Source organism: Chionomys nivalis, chromosome 4, assembly GCF_950005125.1.
Source record: "Chionomys nivalis chromosome 4, mChiNiv1.1, whole genome shotgun sequence".
Classification (NCBI taxonomy): domain Eukaryota; kingdom Metazoa; phylum Chordata; class Mammalia; order Rodentia; family Cricetidae; genus Chionomys; species Chionomys nivalis.
The window spans coordinates 34,724,208-34,749,660 of NC_080089.1; positions in this window are offsets into that span (position 1 = coordinate 34,724,208).

Consider the following 25,453-nt stretch of genomic DNA (forward strand, 5'->3'; position numbering starts at 1 on the left):
AAGGAAAGTTCTCTGAAAGCAGAACTAGGGAAGCGCCGAGATGGTACAAGGGAAGAGCAGGAGTGTGCCTAGATTCAGGATCTCTTTTTCCGTCACCGAGGCTCTAGAGAACCTCAGTTGCAAGAGACTCATTTCTGGCCTGACCATTCTCAAACTCTTGGTTCCTCCGTGTTTATAACTGGGTATGAGAGGGACAGTAGAGAGAGGAGACCCTATAGTGCAAAGGAGTGGGAACATCCGGTAGGGTACTGAGTGACGGACTCAGGAGGTCAGGGCCTGTTTGTTCTCACTGTCTGTGTAGACGCTCTCTTTCCAGTTCTCACAGGAGCCCAGCTTGAACACGCTGCTGAGGCCATGCAGGCAGGGAGGATCCGGGCGGGCTCCCTTTGCGCAAACAGTAGTAGGAAAAGGCAGCTGGTTGTGTATAAACTAAAGCTTGTTACCATTCTGGAAGCTTCTGACTCAGGGGCCCACAATCAGGGAGTAGAGAGCGCTGTGGAGAGAAGAATCACGTGTAAGCTGTTACCGCTGGGCCCCAAGCGTCTGCCCTCTGGCCACCCTCCCTCGGCTCCCCAGACCTACCCTGCTGACCTCCCTTCACCCCTGCTGGAGCCCAGACACAACCAGCTGCAGCCACATGGGCCTCTCATTATGTTCTCTGGGGTTTTGCACAAACACAGCAGGTTTGGGGGCAGGAAGGGGGAGGCAGCAGGCTAGGGTTTGGCTCTTCTCGGGGTGACGTGAAAATACATTAAGGGGACCTGAGGCCACTGGTAGATGTGCCCCTGGGCCGTTCTCCACAGGTTCTGCCTTGGCAGGCGTAGACCCGTGCCACCTTAGCCCCGAAGCGGTCCTGTGCTGTTCAGGGCCCGGAGAAGGCGGAACAGCCTTGGGGAGAAGCGGAGATCAGGTCCACTGCAGTGGGATGTCATCCCGACATGGTATTGAGTAGCTGTGTAAACAGCATGCAGATTGGCCCCGTTTATTGTGTCTTAGTCAGTCAATAGCCCAGCATTTTTCCTCTTTGGCCAGAAGCCTTGGTCTCCCTGGATCCCAGCAGGTCACCAGGTGGGAGGGGGAGGCTGTTAGCCTTGGAGAGAGGTTGGGGAGGGAATCACCACTTTCCTCCCTCAGGAGCTGTCATGAAGAAGGGGCAGCCAAGGGGGAGTGGCGGCAGATAGACCATGGGGGGTCCCTTCCAGTGGACCCAGACCTTTACTCTGTGTGGCGGGGGCAGCAGAGGAGGGAGGCTGTGCTGGGCCTGATGGATAGGCCCTGGCAGTAGTTTCAGTTGCCCTGCTGGAGTCCTGGGCCTAGCTCTGCAGCAGGAGGTCAGGCAAGGGCCAGAGAGCTCCTGGGAGCTTGGGAAGGGCTTGGATCAGAGGATGGTGTCAGCATCTTTCCGGCTGAGGAGCTGAGAGGAGGGGATGGAAGAACAGGCTCCTGGTAGGAGACACAGTCATCTAGGTTGCTTCCGTTTTCCTAGAGTGTCCGGTCCCTGAATTGTGGGTGCAAGTGGAGGGTGGGGACAGGATGCAGTGGGGCATGACGGCAAAGCGCATATTGCCTATCTGGCCACCATCATGTATCCTGTATCCCAGCCTAAACACAACCCTGCACACTCAGCTACCCATCCCTCACTTACACATTTCCACGACTCTTGTACGCTCTCATGGACACACACTGGTTCAGACACATGCCACACTAAAATACACCCATCCACACTCATATAAGCATTTCACACTCACATACACACACTAAACACATAAACCTTCCTTTCAAATGTACAAAAGAATAAAAAAGGGGGGAGGGGGAATGGTGTGTGGAAAATATACCTCCTCATTCATGCCCTCCTGGTCACAGAATTGGGCCCTAACTTTCTGTCTTCGGAGGCCATCCACTCATCCCAAGGAGGGGCCAGTCCTGGATAACTTCCGCATATGACCAGTCTGGAGTGGAGAATGTGTGGTAGATGATTTGGACTATAGTACTTTGCAACCAGTAACTGCGACCTGTGTTGCAGTTCTGTGTGCATCATTTCCCACATGCCCCTTGGAAATCTTGCTCTACCAAGGTGAATACTTAAACTGGAGAGGAAGGAGGCTGAGGCCGCAGCCCTGGGGGAGGGGCCAGCTGACAGCCTGTCAAATGGGCTGTCTCCTCACTTCATAAATTCCCCTGCCCTTCCCCTGGATACCTGGAGTTTGACCTCGGTGCAGGGAGCAGAATTCTTTCTTTGTTTCCTAATAAACAGCCCGGGCCATTGCTAGCTTCCAGCTGATCTGTCTCCCCTGCAGCCCCGCCCCCACTCTCCCAAGAGACACTTTCTTCTGGGGAAGTCTCATTAACCCTAGGCTTGGGGCCAACGCAGGGCTCTGCACGTCACCTCTGCCCTTATTAGAGCAATCATCTCCGTCTGGCGTGATGGCCAAGCTTCTCAGAAGCTTGTCTGCACACAGACCCTCCTCTGCCCCCACAAAGGCTGTGCGCATGGGGTGTTTTGTAGGTCTTTACAAGGCAGTAATGGCTGCTATTGACGGGTCAGATCCAGGATGGTGACTTTCTCCACCCTGTCTCCGGAAAGGCAGCTCCAGTTCCCTCTCCACAGTAATACCTCAGCCCATCTGCTGAAGGAGATGCAAACTCAGGCTGTCCTAAAATATTTCTAGAGTACAGAGTTCTGTTCCCTGGTATAGCTTTTCCCTGCTCTCAAAGTCAGCACAAATTCTGGGTTGGTTGGGGAGAAAATCTCTGAAGAAACCTGGACTGTTCCTTGCTGGCAGATATCTCAGTATCTTAAGTGGGAGACTGGGTTTCATGCTCTTCTTTGGACAGATCCCCTACTCCTCTATAGACTCTGCAAGATTCAGCATGCATCCTGTTTCTTCCTAGAAACAGTTGTTGGTAGTTAAGATTCAGTGATGTGCAGTCAGATAGGCATAGGTTCAAAGCCTGGTGTTGCCTCCTACTAGCTGGGTGATGGGGAAAGTACCTGAACCTCTGTTTGTACATCTGGAAAATGGGGATAATGATTGTGACACTGGCCATAAGGTTAGTACAAACATTCCAAGAAGGGGTGCACAGAACCCAGCGTCAGCTGTTACTAACCTGAGGACAAGCATGGCATATTTGTATGCAGAGCCTGAAGAAAGATTCTGCTTTTCTATAAGGGTCAAGAACTGTGGACTTGTCCCCTTTGCTCCCATACAGGGAAGTTGCAAACAGCCCCGCCCCACTAAAATTGGTTTCTATGGGGGAAAGGTATTTTTCTTTAAGAAGTCATGCAGGAGGCTAGGGCTATAGCTCAGTTGGTAGCATGCTTGCGCAGCATGCTGGAAGCCCTGCATCTGAGTTCTCCAGCATTGCATAATGGGTTGTGGTGGCACATACTTATAATTCTAGTCCTCCGGAGGTAAAAGCGAGAAGATCAGAACTTCAAGGTCATTTTTGAATATAAATGAGGGTGTGAGATATGAGGGAGAGTACAGCCAGAGGTCTGGACGGGACTGAACCAGGCCCCTTGAAAGAAGCAGGGGGCAAGCAGGGGGCTGGTGGGGTAGGGTGGATGAGACAGGAAGAAAAGAAAGAGGAGAGAGGGCCAAGAGGACCAAGAAAGATCCAAGGGAATGGAGAGAACAAAGACCAAGAGAGCAAGTGACTAAAATGGCAGGTTCTATGACTCTGAAGCTGGGGGGAGGGGAAGCAAAGCCCCTGGGCTGGAGGGATAGGGGTCGCGGTGAGCAGACTTGAGAGGAGCCACAGGTAGAGTGAGCCCGGCAGGCAGCATGTGCTTTGGTATGTTAGGCACCACGGTGAGTCCTGAGTTTCTTTGGGACCTGACAATCTGCAGCGACACAGCAAATCTGAGGCCAGTCTGTGTTGTCTCGAAAAACATGTGAAGAAAAACAAGCAGAAAGTCTTAGAAAAGACATTCAAGACCTTGATAACGGAAATCAAGAAGAGAGAGGCAGTGGCCGGTTATGGGAGTGGATACAGAGATGAGAAGAATGCCTTTCTGAAAGTTTTTTGACTTTTGAGCTATGCCTATGTCATACGAAGCCAATTTTGAGCCAGGCATGGTAATCCATACCTATAACCCTAGCACTCAGGAGCCTAAGGCAAGGGAATTGCAAGTCAGAGGCCATTCTGCACTACACAGTGAGATCTTGTCTCAGAAAACAAAATTATGGGACTAGAAAGATGTGATTAAGATCACTGGCTGGTCTTCTAGGTTCAGCTTCTAGCACCATATGATTGCTCGGAAGAGACTGTAACTCTTATTCCAAGAATCCGATGTCTTCTGTTCTCTGTGGGCACTGCGTGAATGTGGTATTGCTATATACAATGAAGGCAAAACACATAAAACGAAAATACAATAAAATGATTTTTTTTTTGTTAATTCTCTTTGGGCTTTGGCTGGAAGGGGTCAAGGTGCAGTATTGTTAGTCACCCTGAAGAAGGATTAACCTGACAGCTGCCCAAGTCATAATGCCCGTCAGAGCAACGCCAATGCCATGTGTGCACCCGAGCTACTCCAGGGCTGAGTTTGGTGCCACATCTTCCCCGGCTCCAAGATGAGTTCTAGGTCTGTCTCCAAAAGAGGTTGCCAGTGTCATTGCCACGGCAACTAGTGATACAGTTCAGAGCAGGCATCATCATAGCGAAAAGAGACAGAAAACCATCACACACAGTGAGAAGATCACTTGGCGAGATTGTCGACATGGCTTGACAGACACAACAGTCAGGTTTTAGTCAGAGGGCTTTTCTGGAACCATTAAGGAGATGCTGAGGACCACCCTTGCCACACCACAGATGACCTCAGCAGTGGCTCAGTGGGACACCCAGATGATACACAGAGGAAAGTGTTCCAATAAAGTCTCCTCATGTCACAAACAAACTCATAAAGACATTTAAAGCTGGGGAAGTGACAAAGCCGAGCTTAATGGTAGACCTCGTGATGCTTGACTGTGAAAGATCCGCTGTGAAGGGTCCCCAGAGGAGAAAAGGTAGGTGATCAGGGACTCCAGGGTCCAGACCCTGTGGGGAGTCCTGTGCATATCCTTGACGTAATTTCTGCAGATGGCTGCTTGTTATCTAAGTGTCTTAGCTCAATGACTGTCCTGTGATCTCCTGTGATCCAGTGTGTGCTGTAAGTTTGTTGAGCAAGTATGGCCTCTGCTCTGGAGTCACGGAGGCATGGGAGTTCTCGGGCTGCTATTGATTTTCTAGTGGGCTTTTTTCACTTTTTTTCTGGACATAGTAATCCCAGCACCCAGGAGGCAGAGACAGGAGGATTGTGAGTTTAAAGCCAGTCTAAGCCTTAAACACAAAGTCACTTGCCCCACCTTGCCCAGCAAAAAAAAAAAAAAAAAAAGGAAAAGGAAAAAAAATCTGTCTTTTCCTCTTCCTTAAGGCACATGCATCCCACCCTTCTGTAAATCTCTCAGGCGCCTAGGGTACCAGCATCCACCCTCTTGTTCTGCTCTGCTACTTGCTCAGATAACTTTTGGTCACCTACCTTCCTCTACCATACTCTATAATATCTCTGTTCATTTGGATGCCATTGGTCACTTCTAGCTCTGAAAACCTAGGACCCAGACAGCTATTCATGCGTATCTCCACCTACTGGAAGCCCTAGGAGCACCCAGAATGTCAGGCATTCTCCAGCATTCGCAAGCGAGGAAGATGCTTTTGGATCTCAGGCCTCCCTAGAGGAACTGATGTGCCCTGCTCCTCCGAACCTCAGGTTTCCACCTGTAAAATGGGGATTGCAATAAAGGAACCCACCAGTGAGAGATCAGCTAGGCTACTTGAGGAGTCTCTTGCTGCTCCGTACCCTTCCCGGGTGCACGCTCCACTCCTCTGCAGCCACACCCCAAGACAAAGACGCCCTGTGTTGTTGGCCCTACCTGGAATCATTCAGCAAGAGGTACCTGGAGATATTGCCCAAGAGGCATAGATGAGGCCTATGGGGAACACCCGTTTCTAAGAAGGTTAATGGTACTTGGAATACCGATCTCACGACTTCCCCTCTGTTTTGGTTAGTATGTGAGATGTTCCCCACCAGAATATTTGTGTTTGAACACTTGGTCCCCAGATGGCGGTGCTATTGTGGAAGATCGTGGAACCTTTAGGAGGCCGAACCTCACAAGGCGGGTCTCAGGGTAGGCTCTGAGGTTCTATAGAGATCAGCCCCACTTCCTGTCCTCCTCCTGCCTGCACTGTTAGCGCAGTGTGACCAGTCACTTTCTCTTCTGCCGCGTTTCTTCGCCCCTATGATGGACTGTATGGCAAGACATTTCCCCTCCCTTGAGTTGCTTCTCGTCTAGGATCAGATCACAGCAACAGGAAAGAAAGGAACTGGCCTTCTGTTATGCTTTTCTTTAGTTTCATTTTTTTTTCTTCCTTTTCTCCTTCTCAAGTCATCTTAGAGCAAAACTGGAGGTGGAGGAGTAGGTGGCAAGATCTCGCCGGGCGGTGGTGGCGCACGCCTTTAATCCCAGCACTCGGGAGGCAGAGGCAGGCGGATCTCTGTGAGTTCGAGACCAGCCTGGTCTACAAGAGCTAGTTCCAGGACAGGCTCCAAAACCACAGAGAAACCCTGTCTCGAAAAACCAAAAAAAAAAAAAAGATCCCTGGATCTGAGGAATTGGCAGTCAAGCGGGGACCTTTCCTGCTCTCAGTAGGTGCTCATGGTTTCTGCTGCCTGAGAAGGGACTCCTTTTAATCCCATTGTATTCTCCGCTGCTTCCCCAAGCTCTGTTCCCGAGACTCGCTGGAGTAAGAACTTTCCGCACACTGTGTTATGTTTACACTTGCTGTCTAAACGATCCATTAATTCCACTCCAACATGATCTTGAGTTGTACTTTTCCCAACGAGTCGGTCACTTCTCTCATTGGATGCCGTGGGGCTGGTGATAGCGTTATAGAGTCACCAAGGACGGAGCTAGAGCCGTCATACTGTTCTGCCTTTCTTCTCTAGACGCGAGGCAGACACTCCAGGTCCGTGGAGTAGGAAAGACACAGGATAGATGTGGCGGTCACTGATGGGGTATGGCTTGTGCCACATGGGGCAAGTTCATGGATCCCTCTTCACTGTGTTCTGTTCTTCTCTGTTCCACAATCCTCGGGTCCAGTAGAAGCACCTTCAGATTTATATGGTGCTATTTACTGGCCCGCTGCCAATTAGTGACACTTTGAAATTCCCTTATATGATGCACTGCTGCTCTGACAATAAACAAGTCATTAGCTGGGTCAGAGGGCAGCTTCCAGCTGCTTTTGATTCATTGTCTCTGAATCTGGCTCAAGAAACTCCTTATAATGTGAGCGCTCCAACCCCCAGAGCTGGAGGCAGATTGGGCCTCTGTGCACCTAGGTGCTGGATCACAGCATCTGCTATCCGGAAGAAACACAGACTACCACCCTGCTCACACTGCTCACTTTTTTTTTTGGGGGGGTGGGGGAGGTGTTTATCTGTATAGCTTTGGAGCCTGTCCTGGAACTCACTCTGTAGACCAGGCTGGCCTTGAACTCACAGAGATCCGCCTGCTTCTGCCTCCGGAGTGCTGAGATTGAAGGCGTGTGCCGCCATCACCTGGCTCATTGCTCATTCTTAAGTCAGGGTCACAAGACCAAAGCCTTAGCTGAGGGCACAGTAGAGCAGTGAGGAGCAGGGACCAAGGCCAGGTAGAGGGAGAGGCAGAGGTGGAGAGCTAGAAACTTCACTGCGTGGTTTGGGATGGGGAGAGATGGGAGAGGCCTGAGTCAGAGAGTCTGGCTAATTCTATCCAGTATGTGTCCTTGAGTAGCAGCGCCAGAGGCTGTTTGGCTTGGGAGAGGTCTTGGACGTCTCCTCGGCCAACCCTGTCCCCATTTCACAGATGCATATCTGATGCCTGGGAAAAGTGAAGTGTCTTTTCCAAGTTCACCCAGCTGATCTGAGATCAGACTAGGGGTAGGTAAAGCGCCCAGTCCCAACGTTTTCTGCAGCAATCTCTTTGGATCTTAAGAGACCACGATGTGGAAAAGATGGAGGAAACCATTCCTTACTTAGGTGCTCACTCCTCCCAGGCCTCCTCTCTACAGCCTCTCACAATGCTTGGATTGTGGGATTCTGCAGCTATTCAAGGGTTACTGTGGGTGTCTGTGGATGTGTTTGAGCAGGCAGACAAAGCAGCCAAAGATACAATACTAGGCTAAGCGCTGGGAGAGAAGTAAGAACAATCTAGACAGGCCTTCTGGTCTGTGTTCACAAGCTCATGAACTAGGATGTGAAACACAATGAAGTGGCCAGTAGACAGGTGTAGAACTTGGAAGACCGAGTGGCAAACTCTGCAGCTGAGCCATGGCGAGTACCCTGGGAGTGTCAGACTGACTTTAGTCTAAATCCTAGGGTCTATGGCGAGGGCTCATGATCTCCAGTCCATAAAAAGCAAATGGCTAATGTAAAGGTGTTTACAGAAACTGAGACTCAATGGCTATGCCTCTAAGAAACCAGGACCAGGAGACTAACATTCACAAATGTAAGGTGATGTCCTTGCTAGGACTCTGACTAGAAAATCAAGTCTTTGTGAGAAACAGAGGTTCCAGGCTTGAAACACTGTAGTGTCTGTTGCAGGGTGAGAAATCAGTGTAAAAATAGATTCCAGACCAGTAAAACTCAGAGAGCATCAAGAGAAGGAAATATAAAACCATTCAGAAGAAATCTACCCCAGAACAACAACATTTTCACAGCAAAACATAATCCCTTTTGAAGTTGCTCTAACAAAGAAATTGCAAACCACAAGGCAATGGATTGCTGCTAGGGGATATCAGACTAGCTTAATATTCAAATGACATAAAATAACAACTGTGAAGAAACTAAAATGACTGATTAAAATAGTTTAAAAGATCGGAAAAGAAATACAGAAGAGTCTGTTGAAAGATAGCGTGTAAATTTGCAAAAATAAATAAACAAAAGCCAACTAGAATTTTCTAGAAAAGAAACTGATAATCACTGAAATCAATTTTGTTCAGTGGGTATTTCAGAGAGATAAGTTGAACTTTCTGGGAAAAAAGCTAACAACAAAAATGCTCATCGGATGTATCAGAGAGATGATCAGATAAAATTGAGCAGAAAATTAGTGAACTGGAAGAGTTGAAGAAATGACATCGATTGCGGCACAGAAAGAGACAGAATGTGTGAAAGAGAGGCTAAGAGGATTCTAGATGGACCGAGAGGATCCAAGTTACACTTGTAAATAAGCATAGAAGGAGAACAATGTAGAGAATAGCAGAACAGTCGTGGTCAGTGTTCCAGGACTGATGGAAAGCATTTATCCCCAGGTTAAACAAACAAACAAAAACTATTAGAAGCTTCGAGGTGGGTAAATAAGAAAACATCTGGAATATAATACGGATTTAAAGAGGCACAACTAGTATTTTAAGCAATCAAAGTAAAAGGAGAGATTAATTTTGCCCAGGAATATTCTGGGACATTCATAAAAAACAGACTTGAAAGTCAAGCAATATTTTCAGAGAGTCCACTAAAGTAGACGGAAGGCCTAAGAAATATAAGGTTCCAGTTTCAGCTGGCTTTAACCCAATTTGTTTGAATTAAGTTACCTTAACTCTAGATGCCTGTGTGTTAATAAATGTTTGGGGGACACTTTCCTGGCCTGAGTCCTTACTTCATGCCGTGTCTTTTTGCTCTTCCTCTGCCCTGCTCATGACTGCAAGTCAGCTAACAATCATGAATTTACTCATAAATCCATCCAGAATCACTCTTTGGGGCCACACCTTCCCGAGAGTCAAGCTGAAACCGGACTACCCCACCTTGCTTTTCTCTACTATGGTCAGGGCAAAGGACCCCTGCTCTGCAGTGAAGAGTGGGGCTCCAGCTTCCAGCATTTGTATCTTGTTAGCAGTGTCAGTGGCTTCAGAAGGACGGAGAAACCTGGGCATGGTAATTGGCTCATGAAAGCTGCGAGTTGCTGGAGGGGGCAGGAGGGTCTAGAGAGCAGGAACTTAATGGGAAGCAAATGCTGCAGCCGGGTCTCTGTGAGCCCTCCCCCAGCTCACGCCAGCAGCATTCTTCAGACACCTGTAGGCACTTGGCTGGCCATGGGATGTCCTAGCTCCTCCCTGATGTGGAACAGAAAGCCAGAGTTTGGTTCTGATTAAGAGGGTAGGGAGCAGGGGTGGGTGTAAGACAAGAACGGTTTCTTGAATCTTCTAAGAGCACATACTTCTTTCGAGGGGGGCACAGTTGTCAAAATCTGCTTCACCTTATGATTATGGTATTGGGGAAAGAGCACTGGACTTAGAATCTGATGAGCTTGGGGCTGAGTGCTAGCATACCCTTCTCCTAGTTTTATGACGATGGAAAAAGTGACAAGAAGCCGAGGGGATGGCTCAGTGGGTAAGAGAGCTTGCTGTGTGAGCGCAAGGACTCCAGCATCTCCAACAGATCTCCAGCATCTACATGAAAAGCTGGACATGGCCTTTGTACGTGTGACCCCAGGACTGGGGTAGCAGGGACGGACAGGAAGATCACTGGGCTTGTTGGTCGCTGATCTAGGTGAAGAACACCAAGCTTTAGGCTTAGTGAGAGATGCTGCCTCAAAGCAATGTGTCAAAGAGTGATGGAAGTAGACATTTGATGTTCTCTGGTCTGCAAACACACACACACACACTCAAGCACACAGACACTTACACCCTCCCACACCCACACATACATACACACACATACACACAAACACTGAAAAACTCTTCTTTCTAATCTATAAGAAGAAGGATCCCTAGAGTCAAATGTAAGGTGCACAGCTGGAAGACACAGTGGAGCAGAGCAGTAAGTGCTGATTAGGTGGGGGGCGGGGGGGAGGGGAGGGAAGAAAGCTCCTGGAGCTGCCGGAACTTGCGTGGGAAAGTTACTCAGCTTTGTCAGCCCAGTGGAGCCTGTTGCAGTGTCTGATACACAACGTAAACTGTTGGTAGATGAGACGCTGGGCATTGAGCTCTGCTGCCTCTCACGCTGGCAGAGAACACGATCAGACCAGAGGCTGAGATGCCAAGCAAGAAGACTGTGTGGAGAGTCACTGAAATGAACACAGCCATGGGCTGTTGACCGACCAGCCAAGAGACAGTGATGGGTAAGGCCCTTCGAAGAGCTTCGCTCAGCACTGGGATGCTCTGGGCCCCTCTTATAGGTGGTAGTCCTCACGGACTTATCCCGGAGAGCACGTCCTCTGTCTCCGTGACCCCATTTGCACAGGTGTTACCTGCAGCAGTGGGTCCTGCTTGCCTGAGGCTGCAGTGGCCCCCGTGGCTGACTCCCCTCGACTGCGAAGGGCCTTCTGGCTGAGGTCCTGGTCCACCTGCTCTCCAGCTGCTTCTGGTGGAGTCTTGGCAGACTCGGGCATCTTCCACACATCTTTCCTCTGTCCTCACTCTGTAAAACATCTGCAGACGGACCTACTGGCTGTTTGTTTTCTGTTTGTCTTGGGGGTGACACACTCTCCCTTCTTCACTTTAATGATTCTTTCTCTTCACTATTATTGCCCCAGCCACACTGTTTATTTGCTTCTTCGGAACCCCAGCCACTTTCTCCTCTGCTTTCCTGGGCAGGCCTGTGTCAGTACCCTCTGCTTCCCTCCCACAGCAAGGGGGCCAGTCCAAGACCCTGTACTCCCTGCTGGGAGCCTCACTCAAACCAGATGTGGTTTCTTCCTTCCCTTCCTCCTCTTCCCCCTGAGTTGCCCAGGGCTACAGGGAGTGAGGGAGAGGAGAGGCCCTCCGCCCACATCCTGTTCTTCCCCTCTCCCTCCCTGCCCAGTCCTGCTACCCTCACCAAGGAGTGAGGGGCGGCAGTGCATGGCAGAGTGCGTATCCAGTGCCAGCAGTGGGTGATGCTGGGTGGAAAACATGCTTCCAAAATCCTGGTGGGCAAGGGTGTGGTCCCTGACCTGCAGCAGAGACAGGCCTACCTTGGAAGTACTTGACATGATCCATGCACGACCCATAATAGTAGGTGGCTCAAACTGACCCTGCCTGGGTCAAGTTGCCTCTGCCTCCATATCGCCCTACAAGCAACATCTCAAACTGTGCCTTGACACTCACTTTGGCCATTGCCCAGGAAAACTGCCTTATCTCTTCGTGGCAGAGGAGTTTTAGGCGTCCCCATCTCTCCGTTGACAGTAGGCCAAGAATTGAACCCAAATCTGGTTTGATACGAAGGGTAACTGATGAGTCAGGACCTGAATTTCTGTCTGACCTAGTGTATAGTCTGACATCTGGGAACTAACTCTTCCCAACAGAGACTGGGTTTTGTCTATATCAGTGAGCCTGGAACATGCTGTGGTTCTGGATCAGGCTATGCCACTGGTCACAACAGGTCATCGAAATTTGATCTCAAGAATGATCATTGTGAGAGCTAACGATGTCACTGCTGGTACTGTGCAAATATCTGACTGCAAGGGGTGGGGAATGTAGGGGAAACGGAGGAGCAGCCCAGCCTTAGACATTCAGGAGTGATCATGGGTCCCGACTCTGGGACATGTCACCCCTCCACCTTGTAAGGCTTTGAGGCTTATGCTCTTACGCTAGGGTGGTGAGAGTGGGAAGTGGTTTAGGAATGCACATTAGATAAAGGAATTCACAGACGTGAACCTGGAGTTACCAGGACTTCTCTCAGGTCCTTGGGAGGAGCCTGTGCAAGTTCCAGTTGATCCGGGGGACCGGCCCCAGAAAGGAGCAAAAGCAGCTCTGAGCACACAGGCAGATTGTCAGTTACTGCTGCACTCTGGGAATGACGAGGACAGCCGTCCCCAGTCATCAGGTGGCCTAATTCCCACCTGGCACTTAGGGTGTGTTTTACCCCAGAAATCCTGCTTTAGTTGAGGGTCTGGTGGGAGAATTTGAGCCCGCATGCTTCAGAAGTCAGAGGACTGTCCTGTAGACAGCAGGGGACTACCCTGTTGAATGGCCTGGACTGAGTATAGTACCCGTAGAAGGAGCAGAAGGAAGCAATGCAGAAGGACAGGACAGCCCTGCCCAGGCCTGGTGCTCTCCCTCCCAGCTGGGATCTGCATCTTACGTATCCCAGTGAGCATCCTTTGTCTTGTCAATGAGTTTCTGTTTCCTAGGAAAAGTCAGGGCAGGACAGTCAGTTGGGTGGTATGAGGTGTAGGTATACAACTATGAGGTGTAGGTATACAACTATGAGGTGTAGGTATACAACTATGAGGTGTAGGTATACGACTATGAGGTGTAGGTATACGACTATGAGGTGTAGGTATACGACTATGAGGTGTAGGTATACGACTATGAGGTGTAGGTATACGACTATGAGGTGTAGGTATACGACTATGAGGTGTAGGTATACGACTATGAGGTGTAGGTATACAACTATGAGGTACAGGTATACAACTATGAGGTGTAGGTATACAACTATGAGGTGTAGGTATGCAACTATGAGGTGTAGGTATACAACTATGAGGTATACAACTGGGTTTCCTTTAAACAGTTTTCAAGACAGCTGGGTAGCTTGGCCTCTAAAGGGTGAAAGGCCTATGGAGTGGGGTCTTGGTCACTGGCCAGGGGATCTTTAAGTGTCAACAGGTGCCTTAGGAGGGAGCTAGAATTTCTCCCTGGAATGATCGTGGAATGACGGCTCAAAGCCTTTCAGAGTTCCCTAGATCAAAAGTCACTACCCAAAAGTCGAGATGTTAAAGACAGGCTCTCGGTAGTAGAAGCCTTGGTACTATCTCAGTATGGATTTTGTTGGTTTGAGCCATTGTTCTAGTCTTAACAGGGGGATAACTGCCAGTTGCTGCTTAGTTAGCTTCCTTTCCCCGGAGTCTCTTCTGAGGACGGTTAGAATGGCCCTGGCAAGAAGACCAGAGGTAGAAAGGAGAAGAGGCACGTCTCCTCTCTGAGCTGAGGGGAGCCCAACAGAGAGCAAGCAGCTAGACTGTGCAAAATAGAGAGCCTTTAACTGAAGAAGCATAAGGTTGCGGTCCGCGCCAGGGGACTGTATTGCTGGTGCTGCGTGCCAGCTTCCCCCTCCTCCATCCATCTGACAGACCTGGAGAATCCTCCGTGGAGGAAGCCGGAGCTACCCTTAGCTAACAGAAGAGGAACCGTTCAGAATTTGGGAGAGATGAGGAGTCTAGTAAATTTAGACGGTCAGGCTGAGCTGCTCTTGATTGATGCTGCCCTGCACACTGGGTTCCAGTAGCCAGCTCTGGAGAGCCCGGATGCTCACCCTGTACAGTCTCAGGCAGAAAGAGCAAGGTCAGGGGGAAGGAGGAAAAGATGGGTGGGAGGGGAGAAGGAAGGAAGGAAGGAAGGAAGGAAGGAAGGAAGGAAGGAAGGAAGGAAGGAAGAGGGAGAACGGAAGGAAGGGAGCAAAGAGGGAAGAAGGAAAGGAGGGAAGAACAGGACCCTTTCTGCTGGTCAGGCCTTGGATCTGAACTGTCAGGTGGGCCAGAGAGGTAGTGGCAGGAGCCTGGGGCTGGGAGGGAAGCTGCCAGAGGAGGGCCAAGCCCCTTGAAAGCTGCTATTGTTTGAGGTCTCTGCTCAGAGAAACCCTCAGTAAAAAGAGCTTGTTAGTGAGGCCCAGGCTGGAGACAAGCCGCTCTCAGAGAGCCAGTGAACCGTGCGAAATGACTTAAACTAACATCCCTGGCTGCACTGGGCTGGGACCCAGGAGTCAGGGCCTTGTGCTCGTCAGAAATTCATAGAAGGTGCCCCGCGGCTCAGCTTTCTCTGGCCTCCTTGTTCATTGAGCGTTTTTTCTTTCCAGCCCTGCGGCTCTGAAAGGGAGACAGGAGCTGCCTGATGGGTAAGATCAAGTGGCCTTTGAAAACCCCTCTCGGAGTTTATTAAACCCTGGGGCTAGGGCAGGCCAACCTGGAGGCCCAGCCAGGCCCAGCTCCACTCCTCCCCCTGACCCCCCCCCCGCCTCCCCCCCCACACACCGAACTTCCCAGAGGGGACCCGGCCTGTTCTCTTGCCCTAAACTTGGCAGGTCTGTACTGGAGGATGAGGGGAGTGAAAGTAGGATCCCAAGAACCTAGGGTAGATACCATCATCATTTTCAAAGAGGGTGGAGCAGACTGGTCATTTCCGCACACAACCAGGGCCCTTTCTCCCTGGGTCACTCAAAAACTTCCCCATTCCCTGCAGGGACTGTCTTTATTAGCTTCCTCAAGTGTTTGCCCGAGGCACAGAGAGGGGAGTGGAAGGGAAGCCACTGAGGGTCTCTAGGCTAGATTGCAGCTCAGTGACCAAGTAAGGGCAGGAATGAAGCCGAGCAGGGCGAGCCTTGGGTTTTTATGCTCCGGAAGGGCCTGGGAGATGGAAGGCACAAGAATGCGTGCTCAATGATCCCTGGAAACTCTTGCCAGAACCCTCCCTGTCCTCCGAGGACGAGGACAGGTCTACACCGACTCTGTGCCCCCCACCAACAGTGAGCTAAACATGGCCATTCAGCACAGGAGCAGGCTTGTAAACACCGAGGCTTGAGTCAATGTAGCTACACTTTCGGTCTTCCACAAATATTTACTAGGGCATTCCGTGTGTGAGCACAGAGGCCAGTCAATCAGTGGACCCATGTTGGGGTTGGCAGGGTGTGGGGATCTGTAGGTGTAGCCACTCTGTGCTTGACACCTGGTGGCTCTGAACCCTGAGGAGCCCCAGGAGAAGTGACAGAGACCTGGGACAGGACTTTTCTCTGCCGCGTCAGTTGCTCCCACTTGATGAGTGTATATCCCGAGACTCTGAGAACAAGGTCTTTTCAAAAGACAATTCTGCTTGTTTAAAAAGTTAAAAGGGCTGGTGAGATGGCCCAGTGAGTAAAGGTGCTTGCAAGTCTGGCAACCTGGTTTGACCCCTGAACCTCAAGTAAAGGTGGAAATAGAAACCCAGTTCTATGAAGTTTTCCTTGGACCGCCACATGGCATGACACATGTGCTCACACATATCACACACATACACTCACATCTTCACACACACACAAACACACACATCTTCACAACACACTCACACACACATCTTCACAACACACACACATCTTCACAACACACACATCTTCATAACACACATCTTCACAACACACATCTTCACAGACACTCACATCTTCACAGACACATCTTCACACACACATACTTACACACACTCATACACATTTTCACACACACATCCTCACACAACACTCACATCTTTACACACACACACACTCACATACATTTTCACAGATACTCACATCTTCACACACTCACATCTTTACACACACTCACACACACATCTTCATATACACTCACATCTTCACACACACTTACACACATCTTTACACACTCTCACATCTTCACACACATCTTCACACACACCACTCACATCTTCACACACACTTACACACACATCTTCATACACACTCACATCTTCACACACACTCACACATTCATCTTCACACACACTCACATCTTCACACACACTTACACACACATCTTCACACACTCTCACATCTTCACACACACTCACACACATTTTCACACACATCTTCACACACACCTATACACACACACTCACACACATCTTCATACACACTCACATCTTCACACACACTTACACACACATCTTCATACACACTCACATCTTCACACACACTTACACACATCTTCACACACTCTCACATCTTCACACACACTCACGCACATTTTCACACACACTCACATCTTCACACACACATCTTCACACACACTCACATCTTCACACACACACTCACACACATCTTCATACACACTCACATCTTCACACACACATCTTCATACACACATCTTCACAACACTTACACACACATCTTCACACACTCACATCTTCACACATACTTACACACACATCTTCACACACACTCACATCTTCACACACACCTATACACACACACTCACACACATCTTCACACACATTCACATCTTCACACACACTCACACACATTTTCACACACACTCACATCTTCACACACACCTATACACACACACTCACACACATCTTCATACACACTCACATCTTCACACACACACATCTTCATACACACACACATCTTCACACACACCTATACACACACACTCACACACATCTTCATACACACTCATATCTTCACACACACATCTTCACACAGACACATTCATCTTCACACACATTTTCACTCTCTCACACGCACACACACCTTGTCCTGTTTCACTTACCCTGTCACCTCCAGAACTGCTCCAAGGCCCCCTGCTCTCCTCATTGCCCACCTCCAGGAGAGGGTGCACTTCCTCCCTGGATGGTTCTGGATTTGGAATGCGGCTCAGTCTCTGCCCCCTTTTATGCTTCCCCTCTAAGCAAGTTCAAAGTCCTTTACAGGTTTCCTGAAGAATCTCGTTCTCCACAGCTGTAGAGAGTAGTCTGAAGACATGAAACTGGAGTTCAAAGCTGTATGCGTCAACAGTTCCTGAACCTGGAAGAGATTGCAAAGTGTGAGAAATGGCCGTGTTCTCTGGGCTACAGCTAGGGAGGAAGCCGGTGGTCTCATCTAAAGGCCAGGCAGGCATAGCTGCCTGCTGAAAACAGGTTCTGCCTTCCCAGGAGCCTGGAAGGATACCAAGGTGGGTGGTGAAGGTGCAGTTTTATTTTTAGAGAAACTGCCCGGATCTGAGTTTGCTGACAGGGTTTTAGCTCGTGGAGCAATGTTCCCCTAGGGTGGGTAGCTGTGTGCCTGTTCAGAAAGAGCCCAAGACGGTGTGGCTGATGCTTGCTATTTACTATTCCGAGTCTTATTACTGACTCATGGTGCCAGCTAAAGGCCCAGCCCTGGGGAAAGTACTGTACCATCCGTGCTGTTTGTCTCATTCCTGAACCAAGTGAGAACAGCAACAAGTACTTGTGCTAGGGATGTGTGTGTGTGTGTTTGTGTGTGTGTGTGTTTGTGTGTGTGTTTCTGAGCCACACACAAGCACCAGTGATCTGACCACAGGCTGGAATGTTTGGCTTGGGATCTGGGCCCCAAACTTGTTCCATGTGTTCCCCGCAAGTCCTCCTTGGAGGAGGGTAGGTCTCCCAGCTGGGGCAGACTCCCAGGAGCAATCATACCTTTGTGGTTTCCAAGCAATCCTTTTATAGACATACAGTAGTAAGTCTTTCCTGCAAGGCCCTGCTGCGCAGGTGCACAGTCAACTACGACAGCCCCAATGCAACAGCTGCAACTCAAGGGGGCTGGGCACGCGGGCCCCACCTGCTGAGCTTCCTCCTATCCTTCCCTCTGCCTCTCCCTGCACCCTCCTGGCACCTAGCAACCTCTAGGACTCCATAGGACTCATTAAAGCTACTAATTTTTGTTACTTCCTTGGCTGTTTTTATTGTTATTTACCTGTGTAAAAGCTCTCACTCCGCAGCCCAGGCTGGGCCTCAAATTCACAACGATTTCCTTGCTTTTGAATACAAGTGCTGAGCCGCCCAGATCCTTGGCTATTTTTAAATCGCCAATTAGAGATGAAGACATGGAAACCTAGGACAATATGATTGAATGAACGGAACAAAAGTCTTAGCAGCCTGAGTCACCTTGTCAGGCTTATACACCCCTCGTCATTACCCTGACTAAATTCTCTCTGGTCTCCATAACCGCAGGCAGGGAACGCTGCCTATGTTTTGTTTGTTTTTAATGCATATGTGTGTTTGCCTGGAGCATATGTGCACCTGTGTGTGCAGAAGACCACGGGATTCCCCAGGATTGGGGTTACAGGTCTTTGTTAGCCACCACGTGAGTTCTGTGAACTGAACCGAGGTCCTCTGCAAATGTAGAAGTACTCTCAACTGCTGAGCCATCTCTTCAGTCCCAACACCTGCTTTTTTAAAAAATTGATTAAAATATTTGAGTTAAGCATGGTGGTATATACTTATAAATCCAGCATTTGGGAGTCTGAGGCAGGAGAATAGCTGTGAGTTCCCAGCCTGTCTAAGCTACACAACAAGGCCTTGCCTCAAAAATAACAAAAAAAATTTTTTTTTCCCCTTTGCTTTGCCGTTCTTAGACCCTGAGAGGAGCATCTTGGTCATATTGTCATCTTATCCTTTCCTCTTTGTGCCAAGCCCTTCATAGGGACCCCACCTTCTGGTCATTGGCCTGACTGCTGCCTGGTTGTCATTGCCACCCCTTCTCTTCTTCACCTCAGGGTAACTTGCTCTCATACTGTGGTTCCAGAGTATTCTCCGGTTTTGCATACTTGCAATGGGAATGGGTAACAGTTGCCCAGAGATGCAGCCTCTGCCGTGCCTTTCCTCACTCATCCGCCCCATCCTCATCATCCTCAAATCCTCCTCTTTCTCCTTCCTCTCCTCATACGCTGTACTCTGCTGCCTTTTTTCCATCCTTACGGTCTGAACAGCACCCACTCTGAGGTCCTCCCCCTTTCTCCCCGTCTTCACTGGATGGTCCTTCCATCTCAGTTTCGTCCTCTGTGCCACCGAAAAGCAACCGTTTCTTCCCAGGAGTCTTCCTGGAGAGCAGCAGAGTTGCTATTCTCCCCCATACTCAACACATTCACCCTAATTTAGTGCAGAACCCACCAGTACATTGGACTGGGCATCTTGCCAGACTGAGTTTATTTTGCGATTTCGTGCTGAGCTCTGGGGTCTTCCTGATTTGTTTTGTGGTCTGATTGTCCCGTGCATCAATCCACAGAACCACGCTGACTGGAGACAGAGTTTCATACAGAACACAATGAGAAGGGTCCGTGTGCTGGACTGTGTTCTGCACAGGGTCAGAGTGACTGTGGGTACCCAGGCCCAACTTGGATGAGTGTGGTGAGGGCACCAGCTTGCCTTTCAGGCTCTCTCATCTTCATGGACTTCCGGGCTAGGAGAGCCAGATCTTTCCAGCTTGCATCCAAACTGGGCTCAGCGATGCTGACTTTCCCGACAGCTCTCTACCTACTGTCCCATCTCTTTCTTTCCCAAAATACAGAAAGGGGCCGACAGCATCTGAGGGCCTGTCAGCCAATTCAGTGAGAAGGAAACATTAAACACTCCAAACACTGCTTATTGGAGCTGGGTAAACTCAGCACACCACAGTTTACTTTGCTGTCAGAAATCCCCGAGCTTGCCACAGAGCAGAACCCCAGAGGCTGAGGGCTCCCACCATCCCTGCTTTGCATCACCACCCACCAGAAGGGACCCACTCTTTCAGCCCAGGCTCTCCTCAGCCCCTCTGCCACTGTTCTTTTCTGGTCTTCCTTTTTCTTCCCTTTACTCTCCCTTCCTTTCCACTCTGGTCCATGAAGACTTGGTACTGAGGGTCAGCGAGCCTAGAGCTCGTGCAGATGAGTTCCAGGGTTCCAGGGACCCGCTTATCCCCCCCCCCCCATCACCACCACTTAAAGCCCTTGGGCTGTGTGTTGTTGATTTTGTACTGGTCAGAAATTCAGGCCAAGGGGAGGAACTGGTACCAAGGGGCCACAGGCGTGTGGGGACATTTGGATAAAAGCCTTCCCTTCGGTTCTTTGAGGACTTGAGGATGTATGCATCAGGAAATCAGGATAGCACTGATTTGAGACTTTGCTTCACATAAGCGCAAATATCCCCAACAAAAGAGCTCCAACCTCCCGGAGGGCCTCCCTGACCCCCACCTCTCTGGAGAAATTTGCAGCCTGGGCCAAGGTTTTCTTTCTGGCTCCACTTGGAAGTACAAACCTTGTGGGCTTGAGATGAAACATATGCTGCTCCGGAATGTGGCTAGTAGCCAAGGGTGTACTCAGAGGCCCCTGCAGAACTCTCAGCCATCTGCCTGGGAGTGGACTGGGAATGCGGGACAGAGCATCCGAGGCCAGGAAAGGGCAAAGGAGGCTGGGGTCACCTTCCTCCTCGGCATCTCACTTAGCACCGGTGCATCTTTCAACACTAGAGTGGATCTTAATGCATTGTACTTCCTTTCCTGGCAAGCCCTAAAACCAGCTTCGACCTCAGATGCCATGGCCTCCAGGGGCTGGTTCCAGAAGGAACAGGTGCCGATTAGCATGGCATTTTGTACAGTCCTTCAATGTTATTCATTTCATGCCAAGTGGCACACACTGTTTCCTCTCCTCCTGCCACCTCCCCTGGGAACCCATATCATTTTCCACCCTCCCTTCCTAGCTCCACAGACTATCCTCACCTGCCAAGGCTTTGCTTCACGTTCCCATTGTTCTTCCCAGTCCACCTGGACACCGTCCTGTTAGAGGAGCGCTTGACCCAGCCGTCCCTCGCTGGTGTGGCTGGAGAGCATGCGTTTAGATCTATCCTCATCCCCAGAAAGACCCTGCCTTCTTCCCCCTTCAGTGGGGCTGTGTGGGCTGTCACAGGAGAGAGGTGTTTCTGGGATGTCGTGGGGGTGTGAATCAGGTGGGAAAGGACAAACAGCCTACTTATTATTATTCACAATAGCCTTATTATTTATATATTACGCCAGCTAGATCAGAAGCTAAGCTCTAACTCCGCGCTCTTTTCCCAGGACATCTCGGGAAGGGCTCTTTAGAGAAACGTCACCGCTTCCTCCCGTTGGCAGTGACATGGCAGCTGCTTCAGTAGAACCATGCATTGCCAGCATCCGGGCTCCGGCCCGGTGTGCATTGAGATGGTCATTCACTCGGGGTGGATGTTAGCGTTCCCTTAGGCTGAACCCCGAACTGTAAGGGGGTACACCAGACACACTGCTGGGAGGGTACCGCCCAGGCTCCTACTCAGAGCATACATTATTCTCCCTTTCAGGTTTTGTTATCTGTTTTGTTTGTATGGTTTGGGTTTGGGTATTTTTGAGATGAGGTCTCACGGAAGCCACACTGACTTCAAACTCACTGTGTCTTTCATTTCCTGATCCTTCTGCATCCACTTCCCAAGTGCTGAGGTTACACCTGTGTACCACTCTGCAGGCAGCCTCCTCTATCTATCTTAAACATGTTTTGGTTTTTAATATCTTCTTATTTTATTTTCTTTATTTTCTTTTTTTTTGATGGTTTTTCAAGACAGGGTTTCTTTCTTTCTTTTTCTTTTTTTGGATTCTTGAGACAGGGTTTCTCTGTAGTTTTTTTGGTTCCTGTCCTGGGACTAGTTCTTGTAGACCAGGCCGGCCTCGAACTCACAGAGATTGGCCTGCCTCTGTCTCCCGAGTGCTGGGATTAAAGGCGCACGCCACCAACGCCCAGCTCAAGACAGGGTTTCTATGTGTAGCCCTGACTGTCCTGGAACTAACTCTATAGACCAGTCAGGCTTCAAACTCACAAAGATCTGCCTGCCTCTGCCTCCCGAGTGCTGGGATTAAAGGTGTGCGCCATCACCACCCGACTATACCTTCTTATTTTTGTTTTCATTTTCTTTTATGAGTATGGGTGATTTGCCTGCTTGTATGTCTATGTACCACTTGTATTCCTGGTATCCTTGGAAAGCAGAAGAGGGTGTTAGATACTCTAGAAGAGGAATTACAGATGGTTGTGAGCCACCATGTAAGTGATGAGAAGTAAACCTGGGTCCTTTGGAAGAGCAGCCAATGCTTTTAACTACCAAACAAGTTTTCACAATTATTTATTTATTTAGCATGTATATACATGCATGTTTGTCACATGTCTGTGTGGAGGTCGGAGGACAGCTTGTGGGAGTTGGTTCACTCCTTCTACCATTTGGGTTCTGAAGATGAGAGTCAAGTTGTGAGATTTAACAAGAGTAAGGGTCTTGACCTACTGAGCCATTCTTCTCATCCCTGAAACATGCTTTGACCATGTGTTCCAACCCCGAATCCCAGATATTTCAGCTAGGAGTGATACTCAAGACCAGCCAGTGTGCTGGCCAGAAAAAAAAAATATTATTTCGTTTTTCTCTCTTAAGAATGTAAAGTCAGGCGGTGGTGGCACATGCCTCTAATTCCAATACTCAGGAGGCAGAAGCAGGTGAATCTCTGTGAGTTAGAGTCCAGCCTGGTCTACAAAGTGAGTTCCAAGACAGTCAGAGTCATAACATAGAGAAACCTTGTCTCAAAAAAAATGAAGTAATAAAAACATAAATCTTATAGTCATTGGCTTGTAGGGAGCTAAACGAAACTTCCACGATCAATAAGGACATAATTTAAAGCCACACTGAAACCTGATACTTCCTTTGTTTGAAATTACTTTATTGTTACAATGATCACGTTCCATATGAACTTTTGGGAACAGGCTTCTGCACCTTGTGGCCGGAAGCGCTTTGACCAGAAGTGATGAGGTAGAAAGCACTTTAGCACAGGACCCCACAGAAGCTCAACTCAAGAAAGGCTCATCCCTAATGTGAGGCAAGGGATGTTCCTGCTTTGCTTAGGCAGCGACCTGATCTCTGGGGTAAAGAACTGGGAGTTGATGCTATTCAATGGCATGTGTTACCAAGGAGGGACAATGTAGGCACGAGCAACCACTTCTTAAGTCTGTCTTCCTTCAGGAAAAATACCCTCTGTGTCATGATGCAGCTCCTTGAGATACACTGTCATGAAGGATACATATTCCCAGCGGGGAAACAGCCAGCATGATTATTACTGTGACTAGCACTGTTCTTTTCCTGGGAGAGAGAGAGAGAGAGACAGAGAGAGAGAGAGAGAGAGAGAGAGAGAGAGAGAGAGAGAATATTTAAGATAGAGGGTGGAGGTTACAAGGAAATTATCAAATAGTTGACAGGACATAAGTTCCAGGGGTCAAAAGCATAGCCCTCTGTAAGTTGGCTTAAAGATGGTAGGGGCTTAGAAGGAGGTCATGTATACTCCCAAACTGGCTCCAAGAAGAGATAGGCTAGTCCCAGCTCGGGACTCCCAGGCACTTTCCATCTGGAAGACAGAAGTGTGTCTTGCAGCAAAGCTCCATCTGCCTACCAGATGAACAGTACCTGTAAAAGCATCCCACATCAAGCCTTGTGGCATTTATGCCTCTCCCAGAGCCTACTGGGAAAATGATGCCAGGCCTGCCCTTCCCAAGTGGCCCAGAGACTCCCGCTTTGGAACAGGGAATGGGGAATCGGATGCGGCCCGCAGACATTCTGGGGCAGGTCTGAGGGAACAAGGTAGGCAATTAGAGAATAAAAGCAATTCACAAACGTGTTAGTAGATATTGGCTAATTTTATAGTATTAGTTAGAGTCACGATCTCCTAACCCTTGCCAGGGCCTCCGGAAGCCAGGCCTCCAAACAGACACAACTTCACTTGATGCCATTCTGAGGAGCGTGGATTCCTTTCCTGGGTTTACAGAGGAAGGAAATGCAGCTCCCAGAGGGTACATTTTCAAAGATCACAGGGCTGCCACCAAGCCTGCCACTTCATATCCGAGTGAAACAGAGCAACCTTCCAGATATCAGGGGGCGGGTAAAGGGAAGCAGGGCTCAAAGGGAGCAAGGAAACAGCAGATTCAGTCCTAGTTCCTGGAACTGAGCTGCCGAGGACAGAAAAGCTCAGCGTGTAGAGTTGCTACAGGCGCCGTGAATATCTTTTTTAATAAGCACGCCAAAGCTTGACTTTCCAAAAATGCGTGCCATGCCTTTGAGAGTGGGCCCCTTGGAAAGCTGCGCTCCCTCGGAGCTGCTCTTTGGCAATGGCCTTCAGGGCTCAAAGCACACTGCTTTGAAAGCCTTCAGTTGTAGCAAATCTCCCTTTTCATCCTCTGAGCAGATCTGATTGTTGGGCAAGGTTCCAGGAGTCATTGCAGATTTGGGTGAGTCATCAAATTGGGTTGTCTTCTTTGGGGTCCAGATGAGGTATGACCCTAAGGCAGAGGCACAGCGAGAAACAACCACCACGGGGTATTTGGGACTGAGTTGAGAGATGAGCACCAGAGCCCTAGAGCAACTGAAATGATGAGACCCTGCAGGGCGAGGTGGGAAGGCCGTGGGCAAGATCTAAGGGTTCTTCGTGCAGAGAGATGCGATCAGACTCAATCAGGGCCTAAGTGGAAACACACATGGTCCCATAAAGTGGCCTGGGAAGGATGCCACATTAATAAAAGGGGAAAATGTAGAAGAATGTGTGAGTGAGAGGGAGCTGTTAAGAAAATGCAAGTGCCTATAAACTCCACTCTGCAGCCCCCGCCCCAGACCCAGCCGTGGCTCCAACTTGTTTTCATTAGGACTTGAGAAAGGCATTCAGGAAACTAGGCTGCTCTGGAAGCCGCGGAGAATGGAGCTAGACTCTGGACTTATGTTTAGTCTTCGCTGACCCTTCACATCCCTGCCTGGCTACTCCATTCCACGAGTCTCCAGGTCTGAGGGCCACTTAGCTGTGGTCCTTGTTATACAGCCCATTCTCCAATCCTGCAAGAGAAGACGAAATCAGAGTGGACTTGGTGGCAGTAAGGACCAGGATATTCCTCCCCTGGGTCATTTGGAAACATGGTTCATGTGATAGGAGTCAGCTCCCCATACATATCCCTAAATTGACCTTGGGTTCCAACTGTAGCCACAGGGC